This window comes from Canis aureus, chromosome 15 (assembly GCF_053574225.1).
Source record: "Canis aureus isolate CA01 chromosome 15, VMU_Caureus_v.1.0, whole genome shotgun sequence".
Classification (NCBI taxonomy): domain Eukaryota; kingdom Metazoa; phylum Chordata; class Mammalia; order Carnivora; family Canidae; genus Canis; species Canis aureus.
The window spans coordinates 46,530,790-46,557,303 of record NC_135625.1 but is presented as its reverse complement, the minus strand read 5'-3'; the positions used below and the strand labels follow the sequence as shown (position 1 = coordinate 46,557,303).

The window sequence follows — 26,514 nt, the reverse complement described above, 5'->3', positions numbered from 1 at the left end:
AAAGGAGCGGCCTCGGGACCACATTCCAGCTTTACACAACCCCTAATCATTTCTGTGTTAAGCACAGGGCCGAACTCAGAAGAGAAAGACAAGGGAGAGGAAGGTCAGTGCTACAGCTCCGCGCAGGGGCTGACCTGGGGGCTCGTGCAGCTCAGGGTCCCAAACAGCACCTCTGAGAAAGTCTAGAAGCTGGCACAATTTTTAGCAACTAAATTGGCCTCTGCAAAGTTCTAAGGAGTTCCGGGGGTCAGCAGAAACCCAGGAGACCACAGAGGACACATGCACATTTTGATAGCCACGTTCTCAGACAGTGGCATCTGCCATGGTCCTCCTGGCCCTACGAGCATCCCGCCGACTGCGTGTGATGACTGGTCTTCCCCCATGCCAACAGCCTACTACTTCATGAGAAGAACGGAGGAAGAGGCCTGGTTGTAAGCTGAGAGCATTTCTGGGAGTCCTCCGAGTGCAGGGCACGGGGCAGCAGGGGCATCAGAGCAGAGAGGGCACGTGGAACACGCAAGAGCTGGAAGACACATCTTCAGGGGCTGGGCTGGACCAGCTCCTGTCCACACCCAGGTTCATGTATGGAGTCGATGGGGAGGGTCCTATGCGAGCTGGTGTAAGCAAGGCTGCACACCAGCCTCAGGCAGGTAGGGGGCCCACGAGGGGCCAGTGGCTGCTGAAGAACACAGCTCTCCTCGGACATGGACACATGCAAGGGCCCCGATGTGTGAGGATCAGGTGCGTGAAGACGGGGTCCCAGCAGGTCCTCAGGGTCCCATCAGTGTGCATCAGCCTGTTCCGATCACTCGCCAGGACAGGCGTGTAACACAGCAAAGCACACAGAGGAGCCTCGGCACCCTGACAGCAGCACGGCACTGAGCTGGCGCCCCTCCTGCCCCAGTGCACGTCCAGTTGGCAGCCCTGAGGATCGGAGGCTGACAGCCCAGGGTCAGGGGTCACTGTTTCAGTGTTTAATAAAAACCTTACTTTCCCAGAGCATGCATTTTTATATACGGGGCCTGATTTATCTCAGCTCCTGAGCCAGTGAGTTGGAATTAATTTGTGTGACTAATTTATGTCAAGGATTCACAAAAAGAATGTTTCCATTGCCACAAACCAAAAGGATTATTTAAATATGCTTCCTGGCTAAAACATCTGATTGACCCTTTGTGAAAACCTGAATTTGAGCTTGTTCTGTTTTTAGTAATGGTTCCCTAAAAAGGAATGGGATGGAAAACAGGGAATATCCTGCCTGATGTAAGAAGGAGATAAGCAAGCCCCTCAGAGAACACAAGTGTGTCTGAAACTGTTGTCTTGGCGAGTGAGAGGCTGCAGGGTTAGTGAATAGCTGTGGGGGTTCATCCTTCTAAGCCTGCTGGACATTCGTGCAGGAGACCAGAACAATGCAAGGCAACTTTAGATCCCACGAACTCATTGGACGTGTGCCCCAGAATCTGCAGTGTCCCCACACCAATCCCCACTCACTCTCCACAGCAGAACAGTGCATTTCAACCCTGTGCTCAGGAAGTGCTTACATTTGGCATCTGGGACTTGAGTATTGATCCATATGGATGAATGCCATAAACCAAAGACTGGGCAGTGAGTGGGTAAGAGGTTTAAAGGGACGTATAGCTACAGGATAGAAAATGAATCAGACTATGGTGAAACAATCTCTGGAGAAAAATATTTATAATACACACAGATAAAAAATTAAAAATAATCAAATTGATTAAGTAATATTTTAAAATAGTAATATTTGATACCTTCAAAGGTAGAGTAAAAAATAAATATTATAAGACAATACCATGAACATGTATGTCAACAAATTGGACAACCTAGATAAAATGTACAAATTCCTGGAAATACAAAACCTATCCAGACAAAATCATGAAGAGACAGGAATCTGAACAGACTTGGAACTAGCAAGGAGATTGAATCAGTCATCAGGGACCTCTAAACCAACAAATAGCCATGAATTAGATGGTTGCACAGGTGAACACTACCAAACATTTAAAGCAGAATTAACATCAATCTTTCTCAAACTCTTTCAAAAATTGAAGAGGAGGGGACACTTTCTAACTCATTCTATGAGGCAAACACTGTCTTAATACCAAAACCAGATACAGACACTACAAGAAAAGAAAGCTATATATCAGTATCCTTCATAAATACTGATGTGGATAAAGATGCAGTATATATACAAAAGAATATTACTCAGCCATCAGAAAGGATGAATACCTACCATTTACATTGGCATGGATGGAATTGGAGGGTATTATGCTGAGTAAAATAAATCAATTGGAGAAATACAATTATCATATGTGGAATATAAGAAAGCGCAAGAGACCACTGGAAACTGGAAACTGGAAAGATCAGAGAGGAAGATGAACCATGAGCGACTCCTAACTCTGGGAAACAAACTGAGGGTCGCTGGAGGGGAGAAGGGTGGGGTGGGACAGTGTAACTGAAGGATGAGCAGGAGGGAGGGCATGTGATGGGATGAGCACTGGGTGTTATATGCACTTAATGAATTATTGAAAACTGTATCTTAAACTAAGGTACTATATGTTGGCAAATTGAATTTAAATTTAAAAAAAATATCTCAACAAGATACCAGCAAACAAATGTCAGTAGTTTGTTAAAAGAACTCTACAGTATCACCAACTGCAATTTGTTCTTGGCATTCAAGGATGGCCAACATATGAAAGGCTGATCAATGTACCACACCAGTTTGACAAAATGAAAAGGGGAAAGAACTCAACACAATCATTTCAATTAATGCATAAAAAGCATTTGACAAATTCAACACCTTTCATGATCAAAAAACTCAACAAGCTAGGAAGAGAAGGAGACTTTCACACACTACAGGTCACATATTATAAAGGTCACATAGAAAAACCTACAGTAGACATCACATTCAATGGGGGAAAACTGAGAACTTTTCCTCTGAGATCAGGAAAAAGACAAGAATGTCTATGTTTGCCACATCCATTCAACATAATATTGCAAGTGATTACCGGAGCCACTAAGCAAGAAAAGGAAAGAAAAGCATCTAAATTAGAAAGGAAGAAGTAAAATTATCTGTTTGCAGATGACATGATCCTATATGTAGAAAACCCTAAAAACTCCACAAAGAAGACTATTAAAATCAATGAATGAATTCAGAAATGTTGCAGGATGCAAAATTAATATGCAAAATGAGTTGTTTCTATACACTAACCATGAACAATTTGAAAAGGAAATTAAGAAAACTCCACTTACAATAACATCAAAAGTATTTGATGTAATTTATTTATAATTACATTTATAATTATTATAATAATTATTTATAATTACTTATTTATAAATAATTTATTTATTTAGGTTTATTTAAGTAAATAAACCTAGCCAAAGAAGTGAAATACTTGTACACTGAAAACTACAAAATTAGTCATTGCTGCAAGAATTAAAGAAGACCCAAATAAATGGAAAGATATCCCATGTTCACAGATTGTAATACTGCATAGTGTTAAGATGTCAATACTACCCAAAGCAATCTGCAGATTCAGTGCAATCACTATCAAATTCTAAATAATGTTTTGCAGTTCCCCACTTTTTTGAAGTGCCCCACTTAGGAAAAGTCTATCCTAAAATTCACATAAAATCTCAAAGGAACCTTAAAATCACACTGATTTCAAAACTTACTACAAAATAACATTAACCAAAGCAGTGAGGTATTGTCATAAAGACAGATGATCAGAACAATGGAATATAATAGAGTGGCAGAAATACTGTCACGTATAGGTCAAAAGACTTTTGACAAGGTGGCCAAGAATACTCAAAGGAGAAAGGACGGTCTTTTCAACAAATGGTGCTGGGATGACTGGATATCCACAAATGAAATAATAAATCTCTACCCATACCTTACATTGTATTAAAAAACAAACCCCAAATGGATCAAAGACTCAAATGTAAGAGATAAAATTATAGCTCTTAAAAGAAAACATAGGAGGAAGGTCTCATGATGTCGGATTTGTCAATGATTCCTCGAATAGGACACCAAAAGCGCAGGTAACAGAAGAATAAATAAGTAAATTGGACTTCATTAAAGTCAAAACCTTTTGTGTATAAAGGAACAGTATCAAGAAAGTGAAAAGGCAACACACAGAACGGGAGAAAATATTTTCAAATCACGTGTCTTACAGAACATGAAGACTCCTAACTCTGGTAAACGAACTAGGGGTGGTGGAAGGGGAGGTGGGTGGGGGGTGGGGGTGACTGGGTGGCGGGCACTGAGGGGTCACTTGACGGGATGAGCACTGGGTGTTATTCTGTATGTTGGCAAATTGAACACCAATAAAAAATAAATTTATTATTAAAAAAATCACGTGTCTTATAAAGGATTAATATATAAAGATTCTTAGATGCAACAACCACAAACAAACCCAAACAAGTCAATTTTAAAAATGGGCAAAGGATTTGAATAGATGTTTTTACAAAGAGGATATACAAATGGTCAACAAACACATAGATACTGAAAAGGTACTGGACATCAGTAATCACTAGGTAAATGCAAATCATAACCACAATGAGATGCCCCTCAGGATAGATATTTTTTCTTAAAAAAAAAACAGAAAAAAATAAGTGTCAAAGGTGTGCAGAAACTGGACGCTTTGTGTATTGCTGGTGAGAATGCAAAATGGTGCAGCTACTGTAGAAAACAGGATGGCAGCTCTCCCCCCATTACACTCACTGCCACACGATCCAGCAATCGTACTTCTGAGTATATACTCAAAAGAATGGAAAGCATGGACCCAAAAAGGTATTTGTACACATACGTCCCTATCAGCATTATTCACAACAGCTGCTGGTGGAAGCAATCCATGTGTTCATCATAGAGGAATAGATGAACAAAACGTGGTTTACACACACGAAATACTATTCAGCCTTAAAAAAGAAGGAAATCCTGACACCCACCTAAACACGGACAAACCTTGAGGACATTACACTGAGAGAAAGAGACTACCAAAGGACACCAAAGGACAACTACTGTAAAAATACGCTGATGTGAGGGGCCTGGAGTCCTCAAATCCATGGAGACAGACAGTGCAATGGTGGTACTGGGGACCTAAGGGAGGGGAAGGTGGAGCTAGCGCTGAGTGGTTGTATTCCTGACAAAGAGGCCCATGGTGCCCTGTGGGTATAGACACTGTGTAGTGGGAATCCAGAGCCTTCAGCCTGCCCCAGTGGACACCTCACTCATGGGAGGATTTTATTAAATGGTTTAATAAATTAAGGAGAAAGAAGTGGATCATTGTGTGTTTTTTTTTTAATCATTATGTCTTCTATTTTAAAAGTTTTTTTTTAATTTTTATTTATTTATGATAGTCACAGAGAGAGAGAGAGAGAGGCAGAGACACAGGCAGAGGGAGAAGCAGGCTCCATGCACCAGGAGCCCGATGTGGGATTCGATCCCGGGTCTCCAGGATCGCGCCCTGGGCCAAAGGCAGGCGCCAAACCGCTGCGCCACCCAGGGATCCCTATGTCTTCTATTTTTCTTGGTACTTGAGGGAGGAAAAAACACACTTTAAAATTTGTTGGTGCATTAGCATAAACAACCAAAAATATTTGTGTGTTTTCTGGTTGTGACTGGAAATCATGGTGTAAGTAGGATGAGATCTGAATTTAAATGTACACATTTAATAAGTCAATCAGAGGAAGATAAATACCCTATGATCTCACTCGTATGTGGAGTTTAAGACAAAATAAATGAACGAAGAAAGGGAAAAAAAAGAGAGACAAACCAGAAAACAGAGTCTTAACTACGGAGGACACAGAGTTGGTGACCAGAGGGGAGGTGGGGGATGGGTGAGACAGGTGACAGGACGGGGCGCACACCTGTCGTGACGCATCTGGCGGTGTCCAGTAGTGCTGAATCCCCACACTGTACACCTGATGTGAATATTACAGTGCGCTAACTATACTGGAATTAAAATTGTTTTTAAGTCACAGGTGTACGAGTAGGGAGGTCATGACCTCCCAGCGCCCAGTCCCTCCGTGTTGGCTTTAATGCAATTGCAGAGGAATGCAGCGGAGTTACAGCAGAATGTTTAAGCTCCATCACCAGCAGGTTGGTTTTCAATAATAAGTTTTGTCCTTTGAAACCAGAGGGCAAACTGATGAAATGCTGACACTCAGGGGTGTTTACATTTCAGGCAGAATTTGATGCGTGGGTTATTTTACGTATGTCGAGACTAAGCTCCTGGAATTTGGAGCCAGGTGTCTTTACAGACCCGTCCACATCTGGAGCCTGGCACAGCCTGCACATAGTAGGAACTCAACAAACGGGTGTTGACACGGTGAGGGAAGAACCCTCTGGGAAGGCTTTCAGATGGCAACCACTAGAATAGTAGCGGCTCCTGAGGCCTGCCTTTTGACATCCCCATGACAATGTCAAGGGAAAAGTTTGAAATAAGCAACCAGGGGAATCTCAACCACAGCCCAGGAAGGTCTGCAAGAGTTCACCTCACAGGCCTTGCTTCGGGCAATCTCAACTACCTGATCTGGGGACCACGGACTGCAGGGACTGTGCGGACACACAGACCCAACACCACTCCTGGTCCCACGTCGCACGGTTTGAATGACCTTGTGATTCTGACCCATTACTGAACCCATCCCTTCTGCAGTTTCCTGTCATGGGGATGATGTGCTCATGTCCTAGGATGGCGGAGGGTACATGCATTCAATACCGACCACTTGGCCTGGTGCTCCACAGATACCCATGCTCACTGCCTGCGACCTGCTGACTGTTGTGTGTCCACGTGGGGAAAGTGGCAGCACAAGCAGCATGCCGTTCCCTACAGCGGGCTCCGGCGGGGGCGCCGACCAGAACAGAAGCAGATGATTCTGTCGTCTGGGATAGTGAGCTGGAGCACGTCGGAACTAAAGACCATGTAAGATGTTTCTGCGATCTGCAGATTTTATGCATTGAGGGCGTCCCTGTGTTCTAGGACTACAATAATTAAGAGTTGATTCAGTTTTATTATTTCTCCCTAAGCAGAGACTTTGCTGTGGTTAAGACTCAGTTCTTAAGAAGAATTACATGGTCTATGTGTTATAGACATCAGTTCTGTTGCTAGATAGCCCAATAGCCTGGATTTAATTGCTTCATGTTTTCTCAGAGGACGTGCTCTGATGACACCTGGGCCATCTCAAGTGAAAACAGTTCCAGTTTGGGGCAGAAGTCCCAGGGACTGAGGCTGTGTTGGTCAGGTTCTCAAGCTCCTTCTGGAAGCACACCGACAGCTACTTGCACTGAGCACCACGGCACGTCGGGGCCACACTCAGGATGCCAAGTCAGGATTAGCTCTAGTCACTAGGAGGCTTCCGTTTACCTTTCCAGTTGAGTGGTGACTGTGACACTGATGAACCATCATTTCTACTACTAAGTCCTATATATATGTCATGTGCTCTGATTAAGTTCAAACTATATGTGTTTTTGGATGAAGATGATTCCCAGATCTTATTCCTGACCAGTAAGAGGCTGTTGAGGGACTCTCTGTGGCACCATCTCCCATGGGACTCAACCATCTACCCCGCACACTGTGGGGAGTGTGGGAGAGAAGTGCTGGGAGCTCTAGCTGGCTCCCCAGTGCCCACGCTTGACTCCTGGTCCCTGGACATCCTCCCATTTGTAAAGAGTCCAGACCAGACAAGGGATCTTGCCCCTGTGTGCACAGTGCCCCTGGTACAGTGCCAGGTCCCACTGCCTGGAGTCTGATTCACTTGTTGGGGGTAGGACCTGGATCTCAACATTTAAAAAATCCTCCCAAATAATTCCTAAGTGCAGCAAGAGATGGAACTACTGGGTTGGGTGGTTATTAAGCTACAGAGATGGTTTTGGCCCTAATATCCTGTGGCTCTGCCACTAGGACAAATAGGAGGATCACTTGAATCCGTCAAGACAGCAAAACTTGAGGACAATTTGAAGTTGAGGTGAATTCATCAATTTGGATATAAACTGATGAAATCTGAAGCATCCCACTCTAAGGATCAATTAAGTTGGCCAACCGATCCCTTCAGGACCTGTGTGTAGGCCGTAGTGCAGGGGGCAGGTGCAGACGGCGTGGGGGACAGTCTACAGCACCAGCATCTGGGGCCGACCACCTTCGTTCGACACATGTTGCTGCCATCAGCACCAGCCTGGGGCAGACCTGTGAGCTGACCACGGCTCTTGCAGCCATGCAGTCCCCGGGCCTTGCTCTCTTCCTTGGAGAGCTACAGGGGCATGTCCTCCTCTTGCCCGTCTCCTAGCCACACTGTGGGTGTGAGATTTGGCAGCTGGCACTCTGTTTTCTGCAAATAGGGTCACAACACAATGTACCTTCCAAAGAGGGAAGCATTGAGAGTGGGTACCAGCATCAGCCAGTGCTGCCCTGGGCAAACTGGGGCACATGGTCACCCATAATGCCACATTTGCATTTAGTAGAAAATACTAGGACTTACCTCATCACCCCCAGACACAGCTGAAGTGCTGAAGCTGGCACTGGGATCAATACTAGCATGGAGGGAAAGCTCTGGGTCCCTTCCCACATAAGTCAACTCCTACCCATACCCGGTCCCCGGGGGCCCAGGCAAGGTCAGAGCCCAACAGGGGTCGTGGTCTGAGGTCCTGTCTCTCCATCTCTCTCTCTCCTAGATTGCTGCCAATCTCTGCTCACACCCAGCGCGGTGTCCCAATGCCCAAATAACATACTGCCTTTTTTTAATGACTTTTAGAAGATCCTGTTGCTTTAAAAACAGGAGCCTCCCCCTTCCCCACCCCAGGGCACCTGTGTGGCTCAGTCAGTTAAGTGTCTGACTCTTGATTTCCACTCAGGTCATGACCTCAGGGTCAGGGGATCAAGCCCCCATCAGGCTCCATGCAGGCCATGGAGTCTGCTTGAGATTCTGTCTCTGCCCCTCCCTGCCCCATTCTCTCTCTCTCTCTCTCTCAAAATAACGACGACTAGAGGAGTCCCCCTATTACCAACAAGTTAAAAGGTATGTTTCCAAAAACATCTCCAAAGAAAGACCATGGAGCCTCCACAACCCCCGAACACTCGCAGAGCCTCTGTCTTCTCCGCTGTGCCGAGCGCTTTGGCAACCCCGGGAGCCAGCCTGCTCTGGGTCATGTGTGGACACGGCCCTGTGGCTTTGCACACATGGGGACCCAGACGCGGGGCTCCTGTCACACATGGGTCACAGGAAGATGGCAGCTTACCCCACGGGGTCCTCACAGCAGTTCTCTTCCAAGGTGACCTGCCCCATGGCCTAGAGCAACTTGACGAATTTCTCTGAAAGCATGTCCTTTCTCTGAAAGCACGTTCTTTCCTGGCAGATCCATTGTTCATGGCTTACTGCCTTCCCATGGGAGAGCAAGGTCTCGCTTTGGTCCCTGGCAGCTCTTCCTCCTTCTCCTGCGGCTCCTCCTCATCCTCATCAACATCAACATCGTTTTCTAAAAGGACTGAATTCTAAATGGTCCTGAGTTGAATGGGTCCTGGCTTTCCACGGCTGCCATGCCAAATCGCCATAAACTCATGGGCCTGCAGGTGTCCGCAGGATGGGCTCCCCTCTGCAGGCTCAGGGAGACCCCGTGCCCTGCCCTGCCCTCCTCTGGATGCTTCCTGGGTGCCTTGGCTGCATCCTTCCCCCATGGTCATGTCTCCCACTATTGTCGGTTGCTCCCTCTCCCATCTTTATGGACCTGTGATCACACTAGGTCTGTGTGGACAATCTCCCCTCTCAAGGCCATTAATTGAGTCTCATTTGCAAAATCCCATTTGCCATGTAAGGTGACACACTCACAGCTTCTGGCAGTGAGGATGAGGGCACGGGGTTGCTGCCCCCCTAGTGTCAGGGGCCCGTGGTTAATAAAAGCAGATGAGGAGCTGAGCATGCATTACCAGGGCTGCTGCTTGTCACACAGCACTCAGGGCTCCAGGCCCTGCCAGCAAGGATATGGCATGACAGCCTGGTGCCCCCGATGCATCCTACAGCTGCCAAGGATGTTGGTTCACCGAGTGGTCTGGGTTCTGCAGCATTGCTCAGCACTTTGCCAGGTGTGAGACAGAAGGCAATGAGTGCAGGTGACACTGAGGTGGGAAGGACCATGTCACATGGCTGTGCCCTGTGCCGTCGCCCCGTGGTTATCCAGACGCCATTCAGGCCTCCAACACCTCAGGGCTTCTCCCCTGAACACAGATGATTATAAATAGGACTGGGCAGTGTGGGCGGATGTCTCTGCAGGGCGGTTTATACCTCACTTGAGGAGTTTGGATTTGTAAACAGCATTAGTTGCTCCTGTTGGTGAGACCTTAGGAAAACTGCAATTTGATGTTTCAGCCGAGGAGCAGTGGGTACCTGCCCTCGAGGGCCAAATGCACCCACGGTGGAGACACGTGCTTACTTGATCCCAAAGTGACCAGATGGTACAAGCTGAATATATGTCCTTCATGGGGTGTTAGTTCCCCCCAGAAAGCTGTGAGCAATAGAGAGAAAGCAGGACAAATCAACGAGTAAGAGAGTGGAAACTGAGAACAGTGGCTGTCTGGCCTGTCACTGAAGACAAATTGACCTTGGGATAAGTTATCAGGAAACACAAAGATAACTAGAGTGAAGATGCCACAGCTCCTCACCCAGAGCACCGAAGCCAGCCGCTCCTGTGTTTGTTGAGGCCTGACAACCAGCAGCACCCAGAGCTCTGAGGACGCGGGCTGCCTGAGTGACAAGTAAGTGGACGGCACATGGGGCGGGGGCTGCAGCAGTGACTCCACTGACCTTGGCAGTTTCTCCCCCTATGCAGGGAGGGGACAGCACACACGGTGGTACTGCAATGCCTTGTCATGTGCTCCCCCACGTGGTGTCAGTGCTGCTGTCAGCCCTTCACACCCAGGGCCACCCAGCCGCAGGGCAGGGTGAGGAACCCGCTGCCTAGTGCTGTCCATGCTGGCGTCCCCTTCGAGTCAGCCTTAAAGACAGCCAGGTGGCAGTTCATGGTTTACGGTGTCTTTGCCTCCCTCACACCATTTGGTTTCACAGTGAGAAGAGGCAGCGTGGTCTGGGCCCAGTGCAGAGCCCTGGAACAGCAACACTGCGAGCTCAGAACTTCCCTGGACGGCCCTCAGTCCACTTACAGCCCAGCACGCCCTGGGGCGTCTCCGCTGACTTTCCCGCAGCAGAACAAGCGAGAAGTGACACTGTGAGCAGTGAGGGGTGCGTGGCAGCCATGGCCATCCAGGCGTGTTTGCTGCACACAGCTGGGAAGAGTCTCAGTGTCCCCAGGCTGCAGGGGCTCAGCGCTGCCCACGAGGACCGGGGCCAGCCTCCCACCCTGGCCCCCAGATGCCGGCACTCCTGCTCTGCATCTCCAGCAGCACCAGCGAGATGGAGGGGCCAGCCTGCCGGCCCAGGATGGAGGCTAGAAGTCGTGCTGGTGTCTTGTAGATGAATTCCTGGGGCCATTGTACTTCCACATACACAATAAGAAGGTAAAGGACAAAGTGAGAGGAAAACCTTAAGTGGATACTGGTGATCTGCGTACGTGGGAACTAATCCTGTGTCACAGGGAATGTCGAGGGGCTGAAAGTGGGGTCTCTCACATGCTCACCCCTGTGGGGCTGCCCTGTGAAGGTGGGCGCTTTCTTCAGCTCAATGGAAGCTGCCGGAGAAAAAACAGGACACCTCTTTGTCCCATGAGTCATGGAAGATCTCCTTTTAAATACGCTGTTTAAGCTTTTGATCCAGGCTAGATTACAAGTTTGCGCTGCACCCCCACCTGCTCCCCCCTCACCAGAAGCTGCATGTGAAAGCAGAATGCCTTGTCTTGCCACCCAGTCACAATTCCCACCTTCTGCTCTGGGTTTGTCCACAGGTTCTCCCTCTCTTCTAAATCCTGAAATGAAATTGCCCTCGTTGTTGGAAAGGTCTGGAAGGGCAGGCAGGATTGCTGACAGGCTCACCTGGGGAGGTCTGGGTTTGCCAGGCCTCAGGAGACCCACGGTAACCATGGCAACGTGGAGGCCCAGGAAGGGATTGCAGAGAGGTTGAGTGTGTGGTCTGAGCCTGGGTGTGGAGGGGAGGGAGGATTGACCTGCGGCTCCCGTCATCAAGGGCAGCAGGTGCCTGGGCAGCAGACGAACTGGGCAGCTTTGGCAGGGAGGTGTCCAAGTAGAAGTACAGGGAGCCCTGAGCTCCTCGGGGACAGAGAAGAAGGCTCTGGGGGGTGCCCGTGGGGTGGGGAGGAGGAGCAGCTCTGCAGTGTCACAGCCATGGGACCCCAGAGGGACAGGCAATAGGAAGTGAGTCCAGAGGCAGGGACAGGCCCAACCCAGGAGAGCACAGGCACCGAACAAACAAATTTTTCACAAGGTGAAGGTCCCCCAGCTCAGCTGTTGAGAGAACATGGGGGACGGGCTATGAGAGGCCACCCTCTGCCACCACCCAGCACCAAGGGCACACACAGTGAAAGACAGGTGCCATAGCAGCAGGCTGGGCCGGCGCCCACTCCAGTCCACGCATCGGCAGACCACTGTGCTCTAGGTCTTCTGCTCACAAGGACCAGGGAACCAGAGCCAACGAATACAGGGACAGACCAGGGAGGTGTCAACTCCCATCCAAGAGCTCAGTGTTGTGAAAGGAGAAGCACTGTGAACCGGGACAGCAATTGAGTCAGGAAAACAGAGGCCGGCCATCTCCAAGTGTGTCCACGTGCCATTCATAGGCGCTCTCAACAGGCCCGAAGGACCAAGCATCTATCGACACCACACGTCTGGAGGGCCATGACACTGAGAGCAAGCTTCCCTCCCCTTTACAACCAACTGGTTTCCAGAGTCAGGAAGCCACTTGGGGTCCACAGGTTGTCACCAGGACAGCTGCTTGCTGCGCTGGGTGCTGCTCCACTGGGTCTCTGACGTGCAGGGACCCCCAGGCACTGCAGGGCTGGCCATGTAGTGGGCAGGTGCACACGTGGCTCTGCCCCCCACGCACCCTTACTGCTGCTCCCACCGTGAGTAAAGGAGGCTCCGAGCCCACTCCATCCCTGGGGCTCCCTGTGTGGTCCCTCCTGGTCACGCCTGTCTGTGCACACAGCCTGGGCTCCAGACACACTCCAAGTCATCCTGTCTCCGAGGCATTCAACTCCACACCTCCTTCGGCTCTGTCTCTGGCAAACTCCTCATTTCCAGGAGCAGCTGAGGTTTCCTGGCTCCCGTGAGCTCTCAGAGATGCTCCTATTCCTACCCGGGCCCCTGAGTGTCTCTGTTCCAGCTTTACCAACACATGCTTGTAATGCACCTTTTATGTGGGTGCCTCCCTGCCTGCTCTTCAAAGAATATAGCCACACTACATGTATCTTTGGTATCACCCTTGAATACATAACTCTAGGCCTTGTACACAAGTACACATTTGTATTTGTACTATGTTTAAGAATGAATAAATGAAGCATCAATTCCTCAAAAAAAATAAATAAAAAGAAGACTGAAAAAATTTTTAACCCATCACAAACCTGAATTCGAAAATCTTGGGAAGAAAAAGGAACTGGAAAGCGAACATCACATGGCGAGTCCAGGGACCCGTTCCACAGAAGCCTACACGTCCAACAGGCACACATCACAGCAGAGAAGCCAACACGGGTGGATTTTCTTAAAGCTCTTGTTGTGATGAGTAAAGATCTCGGAATGTTCAACACCACTTGGAAGTAATGGCCTAATCATTATTAATTCCTTTGGTATTTCCTATGATAGCATTAATCACAGCAAACTCATTTGATGTAAATGGAAAATCACGCGTTCTTCTGCAACTTTCCGCATTAATTAACTGGAGCACCATGTAAAAGTGTCACCATGTCTGACGATTAAGTACATTTCTTGCACACTTTGATTAAGACACAAATCCCAAGCCAATAAAGAAAAAAGGTGGGAAAGGAAAAAACAACACTTTATTGGAATGCAGTAATGAAAGCCTCCAGGAAGCGTCCGGGCCGTCGCTGCCGGCGGCAACACACGCTGCCACTTGAGCTGGAAAGGAAGGGAGCTCCCCCGGGAAGGTGCAAAGTGAAAATACCTTCTCCTGTACTTTAACTTATTAACTGCATGTGTACAGAAGCAATCTCAAAATGTGTTTTAAACACTCTAGTGAAATAAAAGGATAATTTGCAAAGATATGCATTCCGTATACACGAATTAGAAATATGGAGGCAGAGATTTATATGCAAACTTATATCAAGGTATAGAAAACACCTTTTTTACCACTTAAAGTAAATGTTCAATTTCTAGAGGGTAAATTGCATGCTACCTCATTCAGTCGCATAATTTTCTTCCCGATGATTGGCATTTGGTTATCAAGGTGGGAGAAAAGGGAGCGTGTGGCAAGATTGCACAGCTTGCAAGTGTAAAAGGCATTCATTAGAACAGGTTCTCCAGCAAATGGCAAGCCGAAGTCCTGACAAAAATCATGTCAAAAGTCACGTCAATCATGCTATTTTTTTCTCTGCTGGTTCAAATGTGCATCTTCTGAGGGATGACAGACACACAGAGAGACACCTAGAATGCAGCAAATAATGCCGCAGATCTTAAAGGCTGAAGCCGGAGCACCCAGGCGGTGCATTAAATTGCTGACTGACAAACGGTCAGGACAGGAGAACACTGACACCAGCCAAACAACAGAGGATGGTTGTGGTCCCTCTGGGGGAAACCACTGGAATTTCACAGTAGGAGAGCAGAGCACCCACGGCGGGACAACGGGGCCAAGCAGAGCCACCCACTAGGCCAGGGCCAGAGGAATGCTCCTCGTGGGTGGCAGGCAAGGTTGCATCCAGAACTCCAGGCCTGGGGCTGGGGGACAAGGGAGGGGAAGCCACACCCCCAGAGAGGGGAGCAGGGGTGATGCCCCCAGAGAGGGGAGCAGGGGGGAGATACCCCAAGGGAGATGGAGCAGGGGGTAGATGCCCCAGAGAGGGGGAGCAGGGGGAGATGCCCCCAGAGGTGAACTCCCCACCCACAGCTGTTTCAGGGTCACAAATAGGGGAGCAGGTCCAAAGAAGACAGCCACACCTTGCATCCTAGGGACTGACGGGCCGATGGGATGGACAGACACAGTTTAGAGGATGAAAACAGGAAATCACAGAAAACTTACACGTGGAAAATAACAAACAGCATTTAGGGGGAGGAAGGGGTGAGATACCACGAGGAGACACTCACTTAACGTGTGAAAATTGGATGTGTCTCCAGACTCCTTACATCATTGTCCTAATTAAAGGAAAATCAGTTTTCAATATTTATGTACATAGTCATTTACAATAACTTTACAGAACAATCAGGCTTCACAGAGAAGACCTGCCCAGGCCACAGGAGCCGGCCCACATCCGAGACTCCGGAGCCCCAGGCACGGTCTGTTCTGTAAGGATCGCAGCGAGCAGCAAACGACGGAGTGGGGACGGCGTGTGCCAGTGCCAGGTGCCCAGGCCTCAGGCTGGGGGCAAGTGCAAATGTGCAAGACAGGATAGGGCATTGTAAGATTTTAAAAATCTGTATGTAGTTTTTCTAAATGGTAACGTAAAATAACAAAGAGAAAATAATCGGCTTGGGGAAGACAACGCAGAATGAAAAGTGGCCTCGCGACGTGTGAACCTGCCAGAGACCCATTTCGGAGGGTTGCTAGCGAGCTTTTCCAGGGGATCAACACTGAGCGGCACATTCACTGTGAGACCTGACAACCACTTCTCGCCCAGATACGGAGCTGGCACCAGGGTTTTGATGAAGAAGGTGTTCCCACAGGGCTTTCTCCTCAACTCCCAGAAAAACGTCCAGCATTTCAAACAGCAGGTTTCTGATGTGCTTGTGAGTCTGTAAGATAGCTCTGGGGTAGCGAGTGCTACAACCACAAGGCCCTACCATGGGAGCTCGGGGGGCTACCTTGAGAAGACAAAGACGGTGAAGTGAGGACGGAGCCCCCCATTGGCAGGGAGATGTGCAGGGCCTCCCAGTCTGCATGAGGCCCTGACGCTGTGGTGCAGGAGAGATGCCCTCCCATCCTCAGTGTGGACATGTCTGGATCCAGCCATCACAGACTCAGCTTGTTTGAGCAAGACCTCAGACCTCGGAGGCTCCTGGTCGGGGATGCAGGGGTGGGGGCCGGGAGTGAGCCTGACCAGAGAGGGGAGTGTGGAAAGAGCAGAGCTGCAGGTGGAATAATGACGTCCAGGAGGTGGGGGAGAGAACAGGTGAGAACAGGTGAGCACCTGGCAGCGGGGGAGATGAGGCCTGGGAGTGCCCAGGAAGCCCAGAGGCCCATGATCTGGCCACAGACAGGGCTCCCAGCAGCACAGAAACTCCCCCTCCATTCATTGCCTTGTTCCCTCATATGCTTTCACCCTCCCCGCGGAGTGGGAGGTGCTGAGGGAGACCAGAGGCAGGACAGATGGATCTGTGGAGAAGGTCTAGGGTGCTTGTAAAACTGTGGTCCGAAAGCTGGAACACACAACCTTGGAACAGGGCTGGTGATGAGCCAGAGGCCGGGCTGGCTGAGGGCAGAGGGCACAGGTGTTTCTGGTTGAGCCCAGCACGTAAAGGCATGGACTTGGCCTTGACGTCCTCCTAAACCTTGACCTGCAGGTTGCCTCAGTCCTGGCACGCCTCACGTTCTCTGCTTCCCCCCTGCCCCCCTGCCTTGACCTTGGCATCTGTCCCCAAGGCCTATCCACGGCTCCCCTTCTGCCTACACTGCTGTCCACACACCACTTCCAAGCACCTGCTCTCTTACTCACTTTCCTACCCCCAATTCCCTTCCGAGTTCCAGAGGAGGCACATCTGTCCTGACAGGTGGCAGGGAAAAGGTGGCAGTGGCTGAGGGACCCAGGAGCCAGTGCCTGGTAGTGATACAGCGGCACACTCCAGGTCCTCACTACCTTGAGCCATGGGGGTCCTCACTGACCTGACACTTGTCACCAGTGTCCTCGCCATTCTAAGGCTGGGTGGGAAGCAAAGCCACAACACCAACACACCGCCTGACATGACACCAGTCAGACCAATCCTCAGTCAGGGGCCAGCTCAGCTCGGCTTCTGCCACTTGATGGGTACACAGATGCCCCCTCCCCCCCAGCAGAGCTCTGATGCCAAGGCTCTTCTGATCTGGAGTCCTCCATGGCTACCCATCAGCTGCTGATGCTTCTCAAGCTACGAGACCTGGAAACCAGGGTCCTCCAGGTTGGGCCTTTCCTGTACACACAGCCTCCTTTGAATTGGGCCATTTCTTGTCCCCAAACACGCTGTGCTGCTGTCTGTGCCTCTGCCCTTCTGTTTCTCCTGTCTGGGGTGTCAGACCCCAGCCACGAGCCCTCCCCAGGGCCACATCACCTTGCAGGGCCTCCCACGCAGTCTCTGGCGGTCCAGGTCTGCCCCCAGCAGTTGGTGGGCATCCTCATGTGATGCCCCACATTCTGCTTTCGATGCTGTCCTCAGCACACTCACCCCAACCAGGTCCTAAGGGCCCCAGGCCACCAACCACTTCACTTCTCCTGGGTCTCACAGAGCAACAGGGTGGCGCCTCGCACACATGAGGCTCAAGCACTCAACAAATGTGTTGAGCTGAGCTGAGCCTCCAAGGAGCAGACAAGTATTCAGATAAAATGCTCAAGATAAAATTAACAAAAAAATTAAGTAATACTTTGTTTTTAATTGTATCTAAACCTATTTAATCTTGTTTAAACTATGTGACCATGGTGGGAGCACCTTACTGTCACTAGAGCATAGGAAGGCTTTTGCTGAATCCCCAGAATTATCAGAACCAGGTTTAGGAAAAGCCAGTTAAACCAAACCTGAGGTCTTTAACAAAGGTAACATACATTGTGAGCTGTTACAGATTTCACCAAACTTCAAAGGCATGTAATTATGAATATAGCAACAAATAGAGCAGTTATCCCCAAAACCACTTGTAGATATGGAAAATAAGGTAGATGCAAGGATACAAGCCAGGCTAACTGTCCTTGCATCTAATTAATAATTAATCAGTGGGATAACTCATGAACTATGCATAATTGAAGCACATTCACAGAACCTGTGAGAGCAGGTGCTCTTCCAGGCACCGGGCCCAGTGGGGTCCTCAGGGGAAGTGGCTGCCCTCATGGAGCTTGCATGGAGTGTCTCATCTCTGGCAATACTGATCCTAAGCAAGCAGATGGATAAGTGAACAAGATAACTTCAGCTCATGACAGGGCCCTAAGTTGAGTAAGGGAGGTTGACATGCTAGGGGTACGTGGCAGGAGGTTGTTTGGGTCTGGAGGCCAGGAAAACCCTGCTGAGGGGTTCTCTGGCTGGCGTCTAAAGCACAAGGCCAACTGAGCAGATTCTGGGATATGCTCTGCAGTCCTGGAGCCCACAGTGGGGATGAGCTGACTGCCTATCCAAGAGTAGATGCAGGGGGAGGGGGTGTCAAGGTATGTGCGTGCCGTGCTCGCTGTGGTGCAGGGTCAGGGCTGGACATCAGGATGGGAAGTGGTGAAAGGCATCAGCATCCACAAGACCTGAGTATGCTCTAAAGCTCCCTGTGGCAGCAAGACCTGCTGCTCTGAGGTGGGGGGTGCCCAGGCACAGCCGGGGCAGATGCAGCAGGGCAACAGACCCCGGGTTCCCCATACTTTTGTAAGTAGGTTAAATGCCCCATCCTGACTCTCAGTGTTTCACATGAACAACCTGCAAGATTAAATCCCAAACAAGTTTAAAAAAACAGAGGTCAATGATAGGTCAGGCAGATCCCAATTCTTAGCACTACTTAAGCCAAGGGGGGCCACGGGGATGCCCTTGGGCACGGCGGCTCCCAGGAAGGCTGCAAGCAACATCGCGTTGCCCTGTGCTGCCCATGCCATGCCCTCACGGGGGGGGGACTTTGAAGAGTCCCCTCTTGCTGTGCAAACCACTCTCCTTGACTTTACAACATCAGGCTTTATAATGGTCTTATGAAAACTTGTTACATTCTCACATTTTTCTTGACTTTCCTTTTTCGAGAGCCAAAACTCTCCTCGTGGATGATATGCATCAAAACATTTGATGTCCCCACGTCCCAAGCAAGGAACAATCACAGACTACTGAGGAAACTAGTCTCCAGAACTGAGTCTTTTCTTCCTGAGAAGCTTTTGATACCACCCACCGTGGCCTTGTTTCTGGCAAGGTGGCCCATTCATTCATTTGTGAAAATAATAAAAAGGTCTTAATTTTGGCCCCTTTAACAAACCCGTCCAGGTCACAAACCCAGGAAAATAGAAACCAGAGTTAAATGCCTCCAAGGTGAAAGCGGATCACATCTTACATATTTTCAAGGATTGGTGCTTTAGAAAACAGGAACGACCTCGCAGCTTCTTCCAGCCAGTTTTGGGACTACGGGACTACGTGCTCTTCCTTCCTTTCTTCACAACAGCCCTTCTGTCCTTTCCTCCATTCCTCCCTCAGGGTGTGATGCAATGCTGCCCCTGGTGAAGTGTGTCTGGGTTGCCTGAAGCCTAGCTCATGGTTCCCTGAGGGACCAATGTGCTTCCCCCTGTCCCCCATAGCACAGCTGCTGTAGAAAGAACAGTCAGGTGTGCCGGGCTCTATGCTTTGCGACACCCTGATCCTCACGACTGCTCTGTAAGGCCGGGTACTTTACCTCTATGATATACAGCAGGTCTGAACGTCAGAGAAGTACATTGACTTGCCTACCTACGGGCACCGAGGGTGCTATTATTAATATGCAGAATATGGACTGTGCTTGCTCGGGGTTAGTCCCTCCTGAGTCTCAAAGGATGCTCATGTCGTCAGGGATACATGTTTCTCCCAATAGTGGGGATTTCTACGGGGTATTTCTTTCCTAACAGAGGTACATGTTAACTATAAGGTACAGTTTAGAAAATATTATCCTTACTTCCATGGTTTTCTCTGGAAAATTCACCACTCTTGAGAACTTTAAATATCTGGAAAAACACTCTTTGTACAATTGTCATTGCAGCAGCAATAACAATAGATATAGCAATGATGGTGATGGTGGCGATGGTGATGGTGATGATGGTGACGGTGATGATGTGATGATGATGGTGATGGCAGTGGTGATGAAAATGGTGGTGATGGTGATGATGGTGATGGTAATGAAGAAGTAGTGGTGATGGTGATGATAATAATACGATGATGGTGATGATGATATCAGTAGCAACACTGTTTTTGCTGAGTGTTCACAACATACTAGTCATTTCTCCAAGTTCTTATATCATACTTAAATTCATCATAATCCTATGAAGGAGGTTCTCTTATAACCCACATTTTACAGTTGAGGAATCTGAAGTAAGCTGTCCGAGGTTATTTGGTTAATATGTAGAAAAGCCAGCATCTTAATCCTGATAGTCTCACTGCAGAGTAGTATTACCTTTCCAGGTCCCTTATCAATGGTATGCATGGTGGTTTTATGATGCCCACAAATTGCTTAAAACTGCTCCGATCAAGAAATGGAGTCAAATTCTCTGGGAATGTGGGCTGGACTTAATGACTAAAGTCCAATGAATAGAGTAACATGGAAAAGACTAGGTCATAAAAGGTCATATGGTTTCCTACTAGCTCTTCTCTCTTAGAGCACTTGTTTCTGGAGCAGCCAGCTATCCTGTCATGGAGATCCCTCTGAAGAAGCTCACCTGGTGAAGAACTGAGCCTTTGGCCAACAGATGTGTGAGGGCGCTGCCTTGGAAGTGGCTTCTTCTGCTGTCAACCTTCGGATGAGATATCAGCCCACTCCTGCAGCCTGACAATAACCTGAGGAGGAACTCTCAGCTGGAACCATCCAACTGAGCAGCTCTTGGATTTCTGACCCTCAGAAATGCTGCGAGACATGAACATGCCTATTGTTTTAAGCTGAAAAGTTTTGGGGTAAATTGACATATAGCACTAGATAACTAATGCAGTATATCTCCTCAATGGATGAAAAGAGCTTCTGGAGAGTTCTGTGAAAATCATCATTGGGTGCTTCTTAGCCTATGTGATATAATCCTACTTTCATTAAAGTTCAATGACCATCACATTTTGATAACCTGGTAAAAATTCAGCAGTGGTGGAAATGGTGAGAGTATTACCACATCACTGAGATTTTTCTGCAAAAGATGAAACACTGTGGTCAGAGGATTCAATTTACGCAGTTGTGACTATTTTTTTTTTTTTTTTTTTAGTTGTGACTCTTAAACCAATGGATGAGGCTGGACATTGAGACTTATCCAGGATCTCTGCCTCTGGGTAGGAAAACTCTTAAATGATTTGCTCTTTTTATGCCAACTTCTGGGGAAAATATTCTTCAAATATCTTAGAATCTGTCAAATTTTCTCAAAAACCAAACTACATAACCCTGGCTCTTTGAGGAGGGGAAAGCAAGACTTGTAGGACTGAGCAGGTGTTACGTACCACGTGAGGGCACTGGTATGGTGCCTCTGGGGACAGGTAACAGTCTCCTCTGCACTGATGGGGACGCCAGGGTACAGCCAGCCAACATCCACCTTCCCACAGAGCCCATCTCCCTCCCTTACACCAGGCCCTCTCGTGTTTTGGTCAAAGCAGAGGGATGAGAGTTTTCTTCTACAAGGAGACCTGAATTGCATGAAATGTCAGTGCTATATTTATATGAATAATGGAGACAAGAAAAACGTTCCCCCCATGAAGCCAGCCTAAGAGGCAGAAAGAGGTGTTGAGGTCAAAGCACTAGGATTGGGGCAGCTCAAGGCCCCTACACTTACACCAGGGATGCACAGAGCTACCACCGACCATACCTTTCTGTAGTGTTGCCCTTAGACACCACAAGTTTAGATCAGTCATATGCAAGAAGGATTTCCCCACACCAAAGTCTAGGGGATAAATGGGCTCTTACCCCAAGGGTGACCTCAAAATTTAAAAAGAACCTCTATATCTCTTGGTCTTCACACAGATTCATAAGAGGACCTGGCAGGCAGTAGCATCCAGGGAGACCCCGTGAGGCAGTAATGTGTGCTGATGGAGGATGGGGAAACCTTCCAATGGTGTCAAGAGCTCTGTTCTAGTGCAGATGAAACTCATGCCAAAGAAACCAGCTTACAAATTTTATTTTATTTTTTAAATAGGCTCCATGCTTGGCACGGAGCCCTGTGTGGGGCTCAAACCTCAGATGCTCAACTGACTGAACCACCAGGTACCCCTTTTTAAATTATTTTATTTATCTACCTCTCTATCTGTCATCTATTTAATTTTTAAGCAGGCTCCATGCCCAGCACAGAGCCCAACACAGGGCTTGATCTCACAGCCCTGAGGATCATGACCCGAGCTGAAATCACGAGTTGGACACCTAACCAAATGAGCCACACAGGTGCCCCAAAACCATAAATTTAAAAATGTACAAAAAATCTGACTCTGGTCATAGATACACTAGGAGATTTTAAAAAAACAATAATTTCTTTACTGTTTTAAAAGTAATCTTTCCCTTTTACTTTACTTACAAGGAGCTGTTCCATTTCTTTGGTTTTTTTTAAATGTAGTTCACCCACATTAAAAATAAATTCAGAATATCAAATAATTTAATAATTCACTGCAATAAAATTCTATTGACTCCTAGCTTATCAGGACCTGTATCTACCACATAAGGCAAGACTTGCTCTAAAATTGCATTTGGTTGTCACGAGTGATCCATTTCCAAGTTAATTAATTCACAGCACTTTCAGAACAGCACAAGTTATGATTTGAAGACCTCAAGTTAATATAATTATAGCTCCTTCATCAAAGGAAGCAATTTAGGGTTTTGTGAAGCAGTGGTTCTCTGCAGGTCGCCCATAGACCAGGTGTCACCTGGGAGCTGTCAGAAATGCAAATAAGGAGGCCCCACCCCAGACCCATTGAGCCCTGGCCAGCAGAGGAAGGAGTCACAGTCACTACTTCAACAAAACCTCCAGAAGTTTCTGATGCAGCAAAAGTTTGCAACTACTATTCTAAAGGCTGTGCCCGCTCTCCCGTTCAGTTACCTCCAGCCACACACGGCCGTACAGCCCCTGGGTGGCCTGCAGCCCCGGACTGAGGGCTTGGAGCAGCCGGCCTGCATGGGTGTGGAGGGTGTTCGCGTGTGTGCACATGCGTGTGGGAGCTCATGCACGTACCCACGTGTGTGTGTGTGCCTCAGGACAAAACACAACCGGGTTACGGTACTGACCATTGGTCAGGGACGGAGACTGGATATAATGAAGTTCATTAACTCAAAAGGTGCAGGCTAGGCCCCGGTGCAAACAGCGTAGACGCTCTGCCACACAGATGGGTTTTCTGGTACCGCCTCTGAGGCACTGCGCAAGCATCCCCCAGCTTGACGGGAACGCTAACGAGGTGCCAGGTCACTCCTCCTGACTCACGCAGGGCCTACGAGATCAGAAAACAGAGTTCGTGTCCTACGAGATCAGAAAACTTGTGAGTCCAGGTACAGAGGCAACGTGTGATTATCTGTGGACAGGCTCTAAGCCCCGTGTCTTATCTCCTCTTTACCCAGAAGACAACGTCTAGCTAATGATGACTTCGTCTAAAGAGCATCACCTGCCTCTGAGGACTCCTTATCCAAGGCCACCCTCCATGCCCTCAGCTCCATCTGGACCTGGGCCCCAGCTGGGAATCTGGCGGCTTGGACTCGGGTTGCAGAGCACACGGCCCCCAAAGTGCCCAGGGGACCCGGCACTGTGATGGTGCTCCTTTTCATATCCCTACGGGTGTCTGACCTCCTGCCAGTTCCAGAGCACTTGACCATCCTCATCAGCAACAGCACCAGGTCCTCTGGCTACTTCTCCATGAACTTGGTTTTCCTGCCGGCACGTCTCCACACACAGGCCCCACCTTCTTCCTCGATAAGGCAGGTGCCAGGGTGTACCAGGTACACAGGGCTGGCCTCACGCCCCACATTGCCCTGCTCAGACCCCTGGACCTCTCTGCCGAGACACAGCCTCATGTCCCCTGCCCCTGGCACCTCTGACCCCATTCCTGGTCTGTGGCCCCTCCTGAGCCCAGCTCCTCACTGCGATGCCTACATTTCCCTTCCCTTTGCCACGTCCTGCCCGTCCACCCAGGTGCCCACATCATCCCTTTGCTCCAGGAGCCTCACCAAGAACCTACTATAATAATCCTTTCTGCATTTCTGAACCTCAGTATAAAAATGATACATTCCGAGCCCCCTTTACTTTAAAACCACACATTTATGCACAATCTGCATAAAAATCTTGCACCTAAAGGAAACTAAATAACCACAATCCATCACTTCCCCATCAATGAGGCAAAAGCTGTCTTTTTATGGGTCTGTACCGGAGAGGCCAGCACCAGCCACTTGTCTCCTGCAAGTTCTAACACATCTGCCTGTTGACACCCACACTCGTGCAGAGAAAGTTATTCCGAGCACGTGGTGTGCTTTCACAGATAATTTCTATGGAAAACAGCAGTCAGACAGTAATACGGGCCCAAGGTGACCTCATTACCAGAATTTGTTCTAGTTGTCATTAGACATATCACACTGTGTCACTCAAAATGGGAAAGAAATAAGAGATACTGACAGGAAGCAGCCATGATTAGAGATGAGAAATGCGGTCATGCTACAGGACCCCTCGGTTAGACAGGAATATGCATTGTGTTTAAGATCCAATCGCCCTCAGATCCATCACTGTGGTCTCAGAGGCCCTATCCCTCTACTCACTTCAATTCTTCCTTCTGTGTGGGATGCAGCCAGTGGGGTTTCCACGCACCGCAAGGCTGCCTTCCAGGTCATGTGGGTGAGGCCACCAGGCCAAGTGCCAAGAGCGACTCAGGGCAGCAGACCTCCCACATGGTGACTGGGATGGCTCGGAATCCACTCCTGCCGACCTCGGAGCCCAGGCCTCTCCTGGAGGTCAGGAGCTGACCCGCAGCCCATGAAGCAGCACTGGCAAGGGAGGTTGCCCCCCAGGCCCCAGTCGGGTGGCAGCCAGGGGGCTGGTTGGCTGTGGCAGCTCCAGAACCACAGGCCCAGCAGCGGGGAAGGCCCAGGAGCCCCTCGACCTCAGAGATGTGGGGAGTGAGGCCAGCTGTGACCTCAGCAGGGGCCTGGGGACGTGCTGGCTGTGGCCACACTGCAACTCTGGGGCCCCGGCCGTCGTACACCTGTGGGCTGCAGGTGATGCTCCTCATTGTGGTAGGAACACGTGTGCGTGAAGAGGTCATTGGATGGCATCACGTCCCTCAGCCACCAAACAGCCACAGCCGTCCTCCCACGTTCTCTGAACGAACAGGGGAGTGAAGACGGGGTGGGAGGGGTGGTGCAAGCTCCCAGGGTGCCCAGTTGGTTCTTGCTTCCCCAGAGAGTCGGTGCCAACCACCGAGCACTCAGGACCCGGACCCTAGCGCTCTGCCGAGCCACCCGCAGGGGCAAGGACAGGCAGGGGGGCCAATGGTCACCTTCACACATAGCAGAACAAAGAGCCTGGTCTGAATGTTCATCAAGAACCAGGGGCTTTCCCCTGAGGAGTGAGGAGGGACCCCAGAGCCTCTGGTCAATGACAGGAAGCTGCAGGTTTCAACTCTGTGTCTGTGGCCACTGAGCCCATCTGACAGTGGCAGGGGCCAAAGACACAAGCCGTGCATGGACCCCTGGGAGTCCGGGGAACCCCCTGGCTGTGGTGTGATGGGCCCACAGTCAGGAGGCGTTTGGATGCCTGCAGATGCCTGCAGGTGCCTGCAGTGTAGACACCTGGGTGCCCATGGCATAGATGCCTGACACCTGGGTGCCTGCATCAGACACCCCGGATGCTCAGTGTAGACACCTGGGTGCTCGCAGTGTAGACACCTGGGTGCCTGCAACATAGACACCCGGCTATGCGAGCCCTGGCCTTGTAGAGCCGTCAGGGACAGGTCCCTTGCTCCTGGAGGACTGTGAGTCCCCACCAAGGCTTTCCTCAGAGGCGCAGCTACCCCACTGGGAGGGCAAGGTGCCCGTGCCTCTGTGTACACCTGGCTTGACCACCTGGACCAAGGTGGCTGAGGCTCCCTCTGAGGACAACCTGGCGCGTCCCTGAAGAGCCCAGCACACAGCCAGGGGCACCTGACCAGGCTTGCCCTCCATCCTCTGTCATCCAAACACTGGAATTCTGACTGTGACCCCAGAGGCGGTTGTGCAAGGAACGCACTGGGCACCACTCAGGTCCAGGTGGAAACTGCCAGCCTTTCAGAGATACCGTCTCCTATGCAGAAACAGACTCTATTGGGTTCTGCTGCTGCAGGTTGTGGCGGCCCAGCCACTGAATGCAGGATCCCTTCTTCCGTGGCATCTCCACTGTCACCAGCTTTACGGGAAGCCTCCCGCTCAACCTCTGATCTTCTGTGGATGCCCCCTAAGAAGCAGCGGCTCTTGTGCTGCCCTGCGTTTGCTCAGGGTCAGGGAGCCTCGGTCTCCTGAGCACCTGAGGCCTAGCGGGAGCCCGAGACAGCATGCGTCCTGGCTTCTGGGATGGACCTGGGGCTGCGCATGGAT

General features: G+C 49.5%; 1 protein-coding gene across 4 annotated transcripts in view; it reads right to left on the bottom strand.

The window, feature by feature from the left end:
* The window catches only part of PTPRN2 (protein tyrosine phosphatase receptor type N2), a 723,767-nt gene that overhangs the window by 295,673 nt on the left and 401,580 nt on the right, over nt 1-26,514 (bottom strand). The window lies entirely within an intron of this gene.